The sequence below is a fragment of the Pan troglodytes genome, chromosome 13 (assembly GCF_028858775.2).
Source record: "Pan troglodytes isolate AG18354 chromosome 13, NHGRI_mPanTro3-v2.0_pri, whole genome shotgun sequence".
Classification (NCBI taxonomy): Eukaryota; Metazoa; Chordata; class Mammalia; order Primates; family Hominidae; genus Pan; species Pan troglodytes.
The window spans coordinates 46,791,713-46,803,973 of record NC_072411.2 but is presented as its reverse complement, the minus strand read 5'-3'; the positions used below and the strand labels follow the sequence as shown (position 1 = coordinate 46,803,973).

The 12,261-nt window shown below is 35.1% G+C and overlaps 1 pseudogene; it reads left to right on the top strand.

Annotated features, from left to right (window-relative positions):
* The first annotated feature begins 2,535 nt into the window (after positions 1–2,535).
* Positions 2,536–5,597, top strand: LOC104005204 (epsilon-sarcoglycan-like; annotated as a pseudogene).
* The last annotated feature ends 6,664 nt before the right edge of the window (positions 5,598–12,261 follow it).

Sequence of the window (12,261 nt, the reverse complement as noted above, 5' to 3'; positions counted from 1 at the left end):
TCTGCCAAGGAGACATGTTTTGTTTCACTTTTCTTGGATCAGCATTATATTTTAATGCCTATCACATGGTGCCTAGAACAGAGTTGGTCTTTAATAAAAGCTCAAAGGAAGAGCAGGAGGAAAAAAAATTCTAGACAGGAGAGATGTAAGAAGGTTCTAACGCAGGCAAAAACTCAGCCCAGTCAAGGAACTTAGTATAGGCCATCAGGGAATTAAAAGACAAGCAGGATGGATGAGGTGTAGTCATTGACGAGAGTGGTCAAGATGCAGTACGAGGATATGGATAGGTGTCACAGCATAAAAGGCCATATGGGCCATGGCAAGGGGCTTAGATTTTACTGTCTGCCTGATAAGAAACCACTGAAAGAATTTAAGCAGGAGACGAACATGATTTAATCACTGTGGCTGCTATGTGAGGAATGAATTTATGAGGAGACAATAAACAGGAAGACCAATAGGAATTTATCCCAGTGGTGATAAACTCCACAGGAGAAAAAAAAAAAGATAACTGATTAGCATAGAGTAATAGTGGTGATGATGGAGAGATACAGATGGGTTCCAAAGCTCTTTTGAAGACAGAATTAACAGGAGTTGGTTATTCAATTAGGTGTAAGGATGAGGAAGTCAGCAATGGCAGGAATGACCCCCCCCCCACCCAGGTATCAGATTTGAACCATGCAAGGGTTAAAGGGACACCTGCAGGTCTTTGCTTAGGTAGACCCAAACACATTGTACTTGATTGGGCAAACCAGTAAAAAGCTGGTTTCTCTTAATAGAAATATTCCTAGTTTGAGTTCCTGTCACCTTCAGAAATAGGCCATAAATAGGCCATAAACTTGAAGAGAAGATTGGGGTAGTACTGGCATTGCCTAGTTCTTTAAGGACTCTTTCCCATTCTTATCATGCTGAAATAATATTAATTTGAGGTTTCTATACAGTTAAATAAGCAGTTGCTCTTTCTCCCCCTTGGTTTAGAACCAATTAAAAAATAAACCCAAGCACCACGACCACCACCTCCCAAAAAAGACAGCTATCCAGGAATAGGTAAGGTTGATTTGAAAACAAGGCCTCAGATCTGTGGTCAAAGGCTACCTAACATACCCTACCCACTACCTTTCTTGCCTCCCCCATTCTAGCCTTAGCAAAGTCCAGTGGAGGAAAAGTATAGGTTTTAAAATGAGACCAGCCTACCCAGGATTCTTGTACTAGCCCAAGGGGAACAAGGAAGCAGAGAATTCCCGCTGCTGATCATCTTATAATTTTGTTCCATTCAGTTGGGAAAAAAGTACCAGTGAAGGTCAGATCCTTGTGACATCACAGAAGGGAGCTTGCTCCTGCTCCAGGGATAGTTGTGAATATGCTGCACTCTGCTTACTGGGAGCAGCAATGAATGAGAACCAAGATTCAAAATAACTCTAACCCTAACCCTAACTCAAGATGGATTAAAGACTTAAATGTAAAACCTAAAACAACAAAAACCCTGGAAGATAACTTATGAAATATCATCTGGACATATGGCCTGGCAAAGATTTCATGATGAAGATCCCAAAAGCAATTGCAATAGCAATGAAAATTGACAAATGGGACCTAATTCAACTACAGAACTTCTGCACAGCAAAATAAAACTATCAACAAAGTAAACAGACAACCTACAGAATGGGAGAAAATATTTGCAAACTATGCATCTGACAAAGGTCTAATATCCAGAGTCTATAAGGAACTTAAGCAAATACACAAGCAAAAAAAGATACAGTCCCATTAAAAAGTGGGCAAAGGACATGTACAGACACTTTTCAAAAGAAGACATACATGTGGCCAACAAGCATATGGAAAAATGCTCAACATCACTAATCATTAAAGAAATGCAAACCAAAACCACAATGAGATACTATCTCACACCAGTCAGAATGGCCATTACTAAAAAGTCAAAAAATAACAGATGCTGGAGAGGTTGTGGAGAAAAGAGAATGCTTATACACTGCTGGTGGGAATGTAAATTGGTTCAGTCATTGTGGAAAGCAGTTTGGCGATTTCTCAGACAACTCACAGCAAAATTTCCACTCAACCCAGCAATCCCATTACTGGGTATATACCCAAAGGAATACAAATCATTCTATCATAAAGACACAGTTACACAAGACATAGCTTCATCACAGCACTATTCACAATAGCAAAGACATAGAATCAACCTAAATGCCCATCAACAGTAGACTGGATAAAGAAAATGTGGTACATATACACCACGGAATACTATGCAGCCATAAACAAGAATGAGAGCTGTCCTTTGCAGCAATGTGGATAGAGCTGGAGGCCATTATCCTAAGTGAACTGACACAGGAACAGAAAACCAAATACCACATGTTCTCACTCATAAGTGGGAGCAAACATTAAGTATATATGGACACAATGAAGGGAACAACAGACACCAGAGCCGACTTCAGGGTGTGGGGAAGAAGGAGGGTGATTATCAAAAAACTACCTATCAGGTGCTGTGTTTATTACCTGATGGTAAAATAATCTGCACATCAAACCCCCATGGCAGGTAATTTACTCATATAACAAACTTGCACCTGCACATGTACCCCTGAACCAAAAATAGAAGTTAAAAATTAAATTAAACTTTAAAATGACCAGAAATCTCTTCTGGTCCCACCATTCATGTGCTATGTGATTCTGGGGAATGGCTGAATCCCTGCTAGGGATCACGAATGATCATTAAAAGGAAATGTGATGGAAACTGTAAAAGGTGTGAGTTGTATTCTTCCTAAAGAGTTTACCAGTGCTGCTTCCCACTTTGTGTACCTTGGGAAGTCTGAGGCACTTGAGCATCTTGCTGCCCTTCCCTAGGTCATTCAAACTTCCAGGCACTATTTCAGTTAGATATCTTCAGTCTTTTTCTCAGAAGTGACATCCTTTCTCCAGATGCTATCTGAGTTGGAAGGTCAATATGTAAAACCCACTCACACCGAGATACCTATTGGGAAGCCTGGAGTTCCAAGGACCCTCAGAGAGTATCTTAAGACTCCAAGCAACACAGTCTCTTCCTTTCCAACATTGTAAGATGCTGTGGCTGCTACACAATCACTTCTGGGGAACAAAGTGACTGTGTGCCCAAAGACCTAGACGGTGGTTTTTCCCTTTGACAGGGTATTAGAAGGAACACACCCATTGTTCATCCATGTCAGGTGAAAAAGTCAAAATGCAAACAGGTGGGGGGAGGGGGACCCCCCAAAAGACAAAAAGATGAGGACTATCAAGGATATATTTGATTGATAATAAAAGCTCTAACAGAGCTAAATTTGCTTCGTTTCATTCCTTAGTTATATGGATGGTTTCTGTACAACTTTGTGCTATTTTTTTCATATTTACTTGCTTTTTTGACTTCTATGATTAGTAAAATCCATTTTAATCTAAAGTCTTTTGCTATTTCACAGGAATAGTTAGGAAAAAAACCCACATAAACACAAAGAGATATGTAAACAGCATGCAGAGTATGGAGCTTTCTGAAGACTGAGGCTTCTGGCTTCCAGAGTTCTCATTTTCTTCCAATCTTCGTTTAGTCCTGCATTGAATTAGGCTGTAATATTCCATTATACGATAAAGCATCATTTAACAGGAAGTTATACTCTTTTATGTTATATTTGCATTTCATTTCCATGCTGCTTTTTAGAAAATAAGTGATAAGTAGAAGCAGAACAGGTATTTGTAATTACTCATGAGTCATTTGCTCTCACGTAATTTAATAGCCATAGATCTTTAATATTTATAGCACATGTTGAAAGGATTTAACATATGTAGTGATCTTCACCAAGTAACTCTATACTCTTCTTGAATACAAAGATGTAAATTTTGTCACCATTTATGCAACCTGCTAAAAATGTTGCTATTAATTCATGTGAATGAGTTTTTCCTCTAAGATTTTAATTAAAACACAAATGCTTTGCACACTTCAATCTGCAATATCCTCCACATGCATTTTTTTAATACTGACTGATCAGTTGGATAACAGGGGATTACTTTGTAAGATGTTTTCTCATACCTGAAAATTTCCACAAAGCAGGAATTTTTGTGTGAAAGCCCATTCAAAAGCTAAATAAGCATCACACTACAAAGCTCTCAGTGGCAACTGTGTTCTCTTTGCATTTCCGTGGACAACAAAATGTGCTCTAATAAGAAAAGAGTAGAACTAGCCAAGCTGCGAGGAAAGAAGAAAGGGAGGGGAGGGGAGATTTGAGGACTACTGGCCTCATCAGCCCAATAATGCAATTGCCCTGGTGATGGTATCCTGCAGACCCCTGTGCTTGCATAGGACAAGTTCAGGGGACACGCGGGATGCGCCTGTGATGGTTGTCACATTCTTGATGACAGTATTCATTATTTTCTCTAAGGTGCACTCTGATCAGAATGCATACACATCTGTAAGTGTCCTTTTGGTGTATGCTTTGGAACGAGTATTTTAGGAGAAATTTCCACCTCACCAAAACCTGGTGAGATCAGTGATGATCCCAAAGCATTTAAAACAAATTGAAAGGGTTATTCAGAAAGACCTGGATGGCTCCTATTCATCCAAAGAACACCATATAGTGAGAGAGTCCTTATGGCTCTCCAACAACTGAAAATGTGGAGAAACCAACTACCATTGATATAATTGCCTATAATAGGTGCACCTTTGAGATTGCAAGGCATAATTGGATAATATAATGTCAACAGAGGACTTCCTGTTGCCATATCAAGCAGAAATCTTCATTAAAAATATAAATGTGTAAGAAATATTGGCCAGGAAGGTTCTTGGAAACTTTGTCAGGGTGGAGAAAAATGTGCTGTGGCCAGAGGACTGAATGCCATAAACATCACATTGGCCCTAGATAGGGCAGCATGGTTCTGCTTCCTATTAATGGCCCAAAGGGGGGCATTTTCATCAGGATTGGTGCCGATGTCCCATTTTCTTCTTGATTACAAGATGTTGAAAATCCATAGAATTAATTGAGATGCAGTCAAGAAATGGAGCCTGTAATAACATGTGCTAAAAAATTTTATATTCCATTTTACATTGACTGGTGCAAAAATTCATTTGGTTGATAAAACAAAGCAAGTGGCCACCTATCCAGAAGTGATTCATGGAGGGGGAATTTTAGTGATGATGGAGAGTACAAACTCTTTTCAAAATGACTGTCTGAAAAGCAGACAAGTACGTGGATTTCTTAATTATACTGGCTGTGTCCTCAGCAGTAGCTACTGGTCCTCTTTCTGGTACTTCCTTACATCATGCACTGTTGACAGAAAGGAGCAGAAAAGAGAAACATGCAAACATCAGACATCCAACTGGTCTGTCACAGTGCTATTCAGAAATTTGCCAAGGAGCTTCAAGACACATCCAAGAGTAGAAAGACAGCATGGCCCCCATCAACACTTCCTGTGTCTCACTTGTAACTGGTGAAATCATACCTTCCCTGTACACAGACAACCATGATAGCATTAACACGCAAATGCAGCAGAATTTGTGACATCCAATTCAGGTTCCTCAACAACAAAGTACAAGTAAATGTCATCCCTGAAGAAGAGAACTGACCAAAGCATGAATTTATAATCAGACAATACAGCAGTTATATCACATTTCTTTTCACTTCCAATAATGCATAAGCTTTTCTGGTATATGGTGTGTATGTTCATGGTATTAACTGTAGAAGATATTATAAACAATATAACTTACATTTTACTAACGTATTTTTTACTTAAAGCATTATTGACAATTCGGAAAACACTGATGACTTTATATGTGTTACAATTAAAAGTGATCTTTAAAATAAATATTATTAATGAAAAACAGGATGTAGAAATCTATTGAGCTAAACAGGTAATTCTAGCTGAGACAACTAGAATTTGAGAGAAAACCATGTCACAAGTGGGAAAGTCAACATTAATCAAGAACCAGCATCATCAGAAAATGCATTATCACAATCAAAGCCATGTATAAGTTTGGATTTCTACAAGAGTTGTTATTCAGTGCAGAATACTTTGCCCATTAACTATAATGATAAAAAGTAACTCCTATTCAACCTTAAATCTAAATTATGCCAGAGCTTTCTAGAATAATACAACTGCTTCAGAATGTTATCGTGAATTTTAAAATTCTACGTTCTAATAATTTTTAAAAATCTATTAAAGGTACTTCTTTAAGTGGCTAAACTTTCTTTCCAGAACAATAGCACAAATAGAGTAATACAATATAATAATATCACTATATTCTTCAGAATCTTAAAAACAGCAATGACAAAGCACATCCTTTGTTCTTTTGAAACATTCTTCACAGGCAACTTTTCAGCTGTGTCATTTTTGCTGTTACAAGTTATTATTATGCTATATATTCTTTCACCAATCAGTTTTCTAATACCGGTAAGAGTTCATCAATAATTATGGGACATTCCAAAGCAAAAGTAAAGATTTTTCTAGATCCATTTTTCAAAACAGAAGTGTGCATTTTCCTAAAGGGATGAAAGAGAAATGTTTGATTAACTGACACTCCGAAATCATTCCTGAGCAATCTGTTAGAATTTCTTTCCCTTTACAATGTTTTCTATTCTATGCTATCAAGAACTATGAATCATAATTTCTGGCAGCTAAAACCAAAAAGGGTGAGAGGCTCTATTAGCATCCTAAAATATGCATGTCCTAATGCTCTCTTAAAATATGTCTGCTCAGAGAAGTTTCAGATTTTCTCAGCCAAGCAAAATGACATTAACTAAGACCCTGGCATGAAGATTTGCTTATTTTAGTTTGCTTAACATTGTAACCACAGCACAAAAATATTGCTACTCAATGGCAGATAAGTTATTCTCTCACATTTTCCCTTATTTTTTATTAACATCACATGATAAACTATCAAATCACTTATGATCACTAATTACTTTGATAATTCAGTTATAAAGACAATAAACTAAAAGGGTATTAGAATTAGTTCTTCTTGAGATAAGAGCATTCTTTCTGTTTTAAAGGAGTCTGGTTAAAACTATTCAGCTCAAACTAGGAATAATTGAAGACAATTGACAATTTAAATCAAGACAGCATAATCTGTCTACATCAGTTGATGATAAACTTCTGGAAAAAAAGTCAAAAGTGATACTAACTTTTTTTATATATTCAGCATTCCTCAAGGAAATTTAACTTTATTTGCCTTTTTCCTCTGAAAGTTTACTACAGGATTCCAGGAAGAATTTCCTAAAGGGGAAAAATATCCAGCAGTGTATTTAGCTGACTTGCCGTAAAGGATGAGTAGAATGCAGAGAAGGTCCGAGCTAAGTCAAAAGAGGATGTCTTGTTATTCTGACCGTACACCTTTGAGGCAAAGGCCTAATACCTTTACAGAAAATAAAATGCAACAAACTTAATATTTTTCTTTGCTAGAGACAGGAGGACAAGGGTCATGTAATTGCGTATCTTGTTGCATTGTTTCGCTCATTTTCTCTTTTTTAATAGAAAACAACAAATTAGTCAAGGAAACACTGCCAACTGCTTTATTTCATATGTTAACTAGTATATTTATATGCTTCCAAAAATATAGTAGACTTTAAGCAAGATAAAATGGAAATGTTTAATGGATTCACAAGGAAAACCTGAAGAAATTTTTTAGTAGCAAAAGTACACAAAAAAACTAACAAAGAGCACAATAAATTCTGGAAACAACTCTAACTTTTTTTTTTTTAATGGTGGAATAGTACTCCATTGTGTCTCATGTACTGGGATTTGACAAATTATTTTTTTCAATTTGGTCAAATCCCCTTTTTATTTTTATTGTTCCACTTAAAATTGTGTAAAATTTTACTTTCATTTGAAGAGTTGCCTACCAATGCTATGATTTCAGCAACTTGATGAAAAAATCAATCTATCATTTGATTTTTAAGACTATTACTTTGTGTGCTTATTTTTGGCTCTATTTCATTTTTTAAATTAATATAAATTAAAATTGACTTTTTGGAGATGTACATTGCTATGAATATTAAGACATGAACAGATTAGTGTAAACACCATCACAATCAGGATACAGAACAGTTCCAACTCTTAAAAAAAACTCCCATGCTTCCTCTTTGTAGTCCCGTCCCCTTGACTCCTAATCCCTGATAACTGCAGTTCTGTTCTTGTTATTCTTTTGCTTTTTGAGAATGTCACACAGTTCTGTTGTTATTATTCTTTTGCTTTTTGAGAATGTCATGTAGACGGAATCAAACAATATGTAAACTGTTGAGACTGAATTTTTTAACATGGCATAATACTTCTGAGAATTATCCAAATTGTTCTGTTATCAATAATTTATTTCTTTGTGTTACTGAATAATATTTCACTGTATAGTTATACCATGATTTGTTTTTCCATTCACTTACTGAAAAATAGTGGGTTATTTCCAGTTTGGGGCCAATGTAATTAAAGATGCTATAAACATTCACGTACAGGTTTTGTGAAAACACAGGTTTTCACTTTACTAAAAAAAAAAAAAAAAAAAAAAATACCATGAGAGGAATTGCTGGGTCGTGTAATAAGGACATGTTTAACTTTACAATAAACTGCCAAACTGTTTTCAAAATGGCTGTCATATTTGGTATTGCCATCAGTGATGTATGAGCGTTCCAGTTGCTCCACTTCCTTGTCAGCACTTGATATTGTCAATATAGCCATTCTAATTAATGTATATTACTATCTTTCACTATTAAGTATTATATTAGCTTGTAGATGTCCTTTATCAGGCTGAAGAACTTTCCTTCAATTCCTAATTTGCTGAGAGTTTTCATTATGTATGAATATTAAATATTTTTAAATACTTTTTGTTTTTGTATTAATAGATATGATTATATAATTTTTCTTCTTTAGACTATCAGTTATATTTTATTGACTGATTGTCAAATACTAAGCCAACCTTTCACTCATTAGATGAATACTACTTGGTCACATACATTATACTATTCTTTTATACATTGCCAGATTCGATTTGCTAGTATTTTGATGATTCTGCATTTATGTTCATGAGTGATATTGATCTGAAGTTTTGGGGTATTTTCTTCTTGTCACAGTAATGCTCATCTCATAAAATGATGTAGGAAATGTTCTCTCCTTTTCAACAGATGGTGTAGACTTGAGTTTATTTCTTCTTTACATGTATGGTAAATTTTAGCACTAAGGTCATCTAGTCCCGGAAATTTCTTTTTCACAAGATTTCAATAATGGGTTAGGAAGTTTAATCATTACTAAACTATTAAGGTTATCTATTTCACCCTAAAAGAGTTTTTAGAGGTTTTTGGTTTTGGAATAATCGTTCATTTCACCTAACCTACTGAATTATGTATTATACATAGATTTATTCATAATATCCATTTTATCCTTTTTATATCTACAGAGAATGGGGTGATACCCATTTTTTATCCTTGATATTGATCACTGTATCTGCCCTCTTTTTCTGCCATAGGTATATCAATTTTACTTATCACTTTGATAATTTTGCCTTTTGGTTTTATTGATTTTTCTCTCTGTTTTCTGTTTTCAGTTTCATTGATTTGTGCTCTTATATTTATTGCTTTTTATTTCTGTTTGGTCCAGTCTACTTTGTACTTTTTCTATTTTCTTAAGATGGAAACTCACGTTGTTGATTTGAAACCTTTGTTTTCCAATATAAGCATTTAATGCTAGAAATCTTCCTCTGAGCATTGCATTAAGTGCATCCCACACATTTCAACATTATATATTTATTTTCCTTGAGTTCAAAATATTTACAAATTTCTCTTGAGACTTTCTCTTCAACATAAAGATTTTATGGGCATGTAGTGTTTAATTTCCAAGTGTTGAGATTTTCTTGTTATTTTTATGTTATTAATTTTCTAATTTAATTCCATTGTTTTCAGAGAACATACCTTGTGTGATTTCAATTAGTTCAAATTTGTTAAAGTTTGTTTTATGACTCGGGATATGCCTATCTTTGTGAATTTTGTATGTTATACTTGAAGAGAAACTGTGCTCTTCTGTTGTTTGGGGGAGTGCTCTGTTTATGTCAATTAGATCCAGTTAATTCATGATAAAAATCCTTGCTGATTCTATTAATGTTGCTGATTCTATCACTACTTCTGATTCTGAGAAAGGAGTGTTGGAGACTCCACTACAAGTGTGGATCTGTCTATCTCTCTTTCAGTTCTGTCAATTTTATTTTATCTTTTGAAGTGCTGTTGTTTGCCGACACATTTTAAGATGGTTGTGTCTTCTATGTTGATTTACCCCTCTATAATCATGCACTGTGCCTCTTTATTCTAGATAATTTTCTTTGCCCTGAAGTCTACTTTTTGTGACATTAACATAGTAACTCCTGGTTTCTTTCTTTTGATTAGTGTTTGCATAGTGTATCTGTTTTTACTCTCTTATTTTTCTCATACCAATATTATTATATTTGACATGAGTTTTTCATATGCAACACATATTTGTGTCATTTTTAATTAATTCTGAAAATCTGTCTTTTAATTGATATGAGAGCTTTTACATTTGTTGTTGATATATTTAGGTTTAGGTTCTACCATTATATTATTTGCTTTCTGTTTTCTTCCCTCTGTTTTTTTAATTCTCAGTTGTCCTTTTTCTGTTTTCTTAATTATTATTTGATTTTTTAGTATTTCACTGAAATTGATTTTTTGAACTATTACTCTTTGTATGTTTTGCTTGTTTGGTGTTTAGTGGTTGCTCTAGGCATTATAATACATATTTAACTTTTAACTGCTTAGACTCAATATTTTACCACTTGGCCTCCATGATTTTGGGTTAGAAAACTGCAGTTATTTGAATATCCTATTAAAAACTTATTTTTTTCTGGTTGTTTTTAAGGTTTTTTTCTTTGTTGTTAGTGTTTGTAATTTGATTATGACATTTCTGAGTTGGGATTTAAGTGTTTATCCTTTTAGGGCCTACCAAACTTCTTGAATTTGTAGGTTTATATCTTTCATCATATTTGAGAAATTTTCAGCTATTATTTCTTCATTTTTTTTTTTTTTCTGTACTACACTCTTATTGTGACCTTCTGGGACTCCCATGCCATGAAAATTAGACCTGTTGGTATAGCCCAAGAAGTTTCTAAAGCTGTTTATTTTGTCTCTTTTTTCTCTGTTCTTTGGATTAACTTCCATTAATTTATCCTCAGATTCACTGACTCTTTTCTCTTTCATCTCCAATATACTACTGCGTCCATCCAGTAGTAAAGGTTGTGTTTGTTTGCTTAGAGTTTTTCTTTTTGTTTGCTTATTTTTGGAGAGTGTAGAAGTTATATTTTTAGTTATAGAATTTCCACTTAATACTTCTTTATATCTTTTAATTATTTGCTTAGATTTTCTTTACATTTGTTTCAAGAGTGTGCATACTTCGAACATTTTTACAATAACTGCTTAAATCTTTGTCAGATAATTCCAACAGTTCAATATCGGAGTTTATTTTTTGTCTTTACCAATATGAGTTGAGGTTTTCCTTGGTTCTTGCTTGTCAATTAACTATGTATTGTCTTCTGGATGCTTTGAATACTTTCTTATGAGACAATGAGTCCTGTTTAAACCCTATAGAAAATGTTGATATTTTGCTTTAGCAATCAGCCCAGTTGGATTCCGTCCCCGCATCCTAACCAGCCTTCTGTGGTTGTGTTTCGATGTACATTTCAGTATTCAATGCCTTTACAGTGCTATTCACACCTACCTTGTGTGTTTGTCATCCAGTGGGTAGTCCAGGAAGTGGGCTGAAGCCCATCTCAAAGTTTCATTCTCAAAATACATGGTATATGTTTAGGATTAGATCCATGCACTTGCAGCTCAAGGGTGAATCCAGGAGTTTATAAACAATTTTATGGAATTGGTTTCTCATGTTCCTATGCCTCCATTATCTCCCTTTCTGGTTTCCTTTTCAGTTCCCCAGAAAGCATGGTCTTTAGCTATGCTATCCTGACACACACTTCCCATGAATGCATATGCATCCAGGACCAAGCAAAAGGAGTACATAGAAAGAAAAAAAAAAAACATTAGATGTCCTCATTTCTCAAAGTTTAAAGCACATTATAGGTTCCTGCTGCCAAAACTGTTGCTACCAGAAGTTCTGTATACTACTGCTCATTATCGGGGGAAACCAGCCCCCAGTATTCAACGTGGGTCCTTTTCTATTTTCCCTAAGTGTCGGCCAGTCTGAGAAATAAAGGGAAAGAGTACAAAAGAGAAATTTTAAAGCTGGGTGTCCAGGGGAGACGTCACGTGTAGGCAGGTT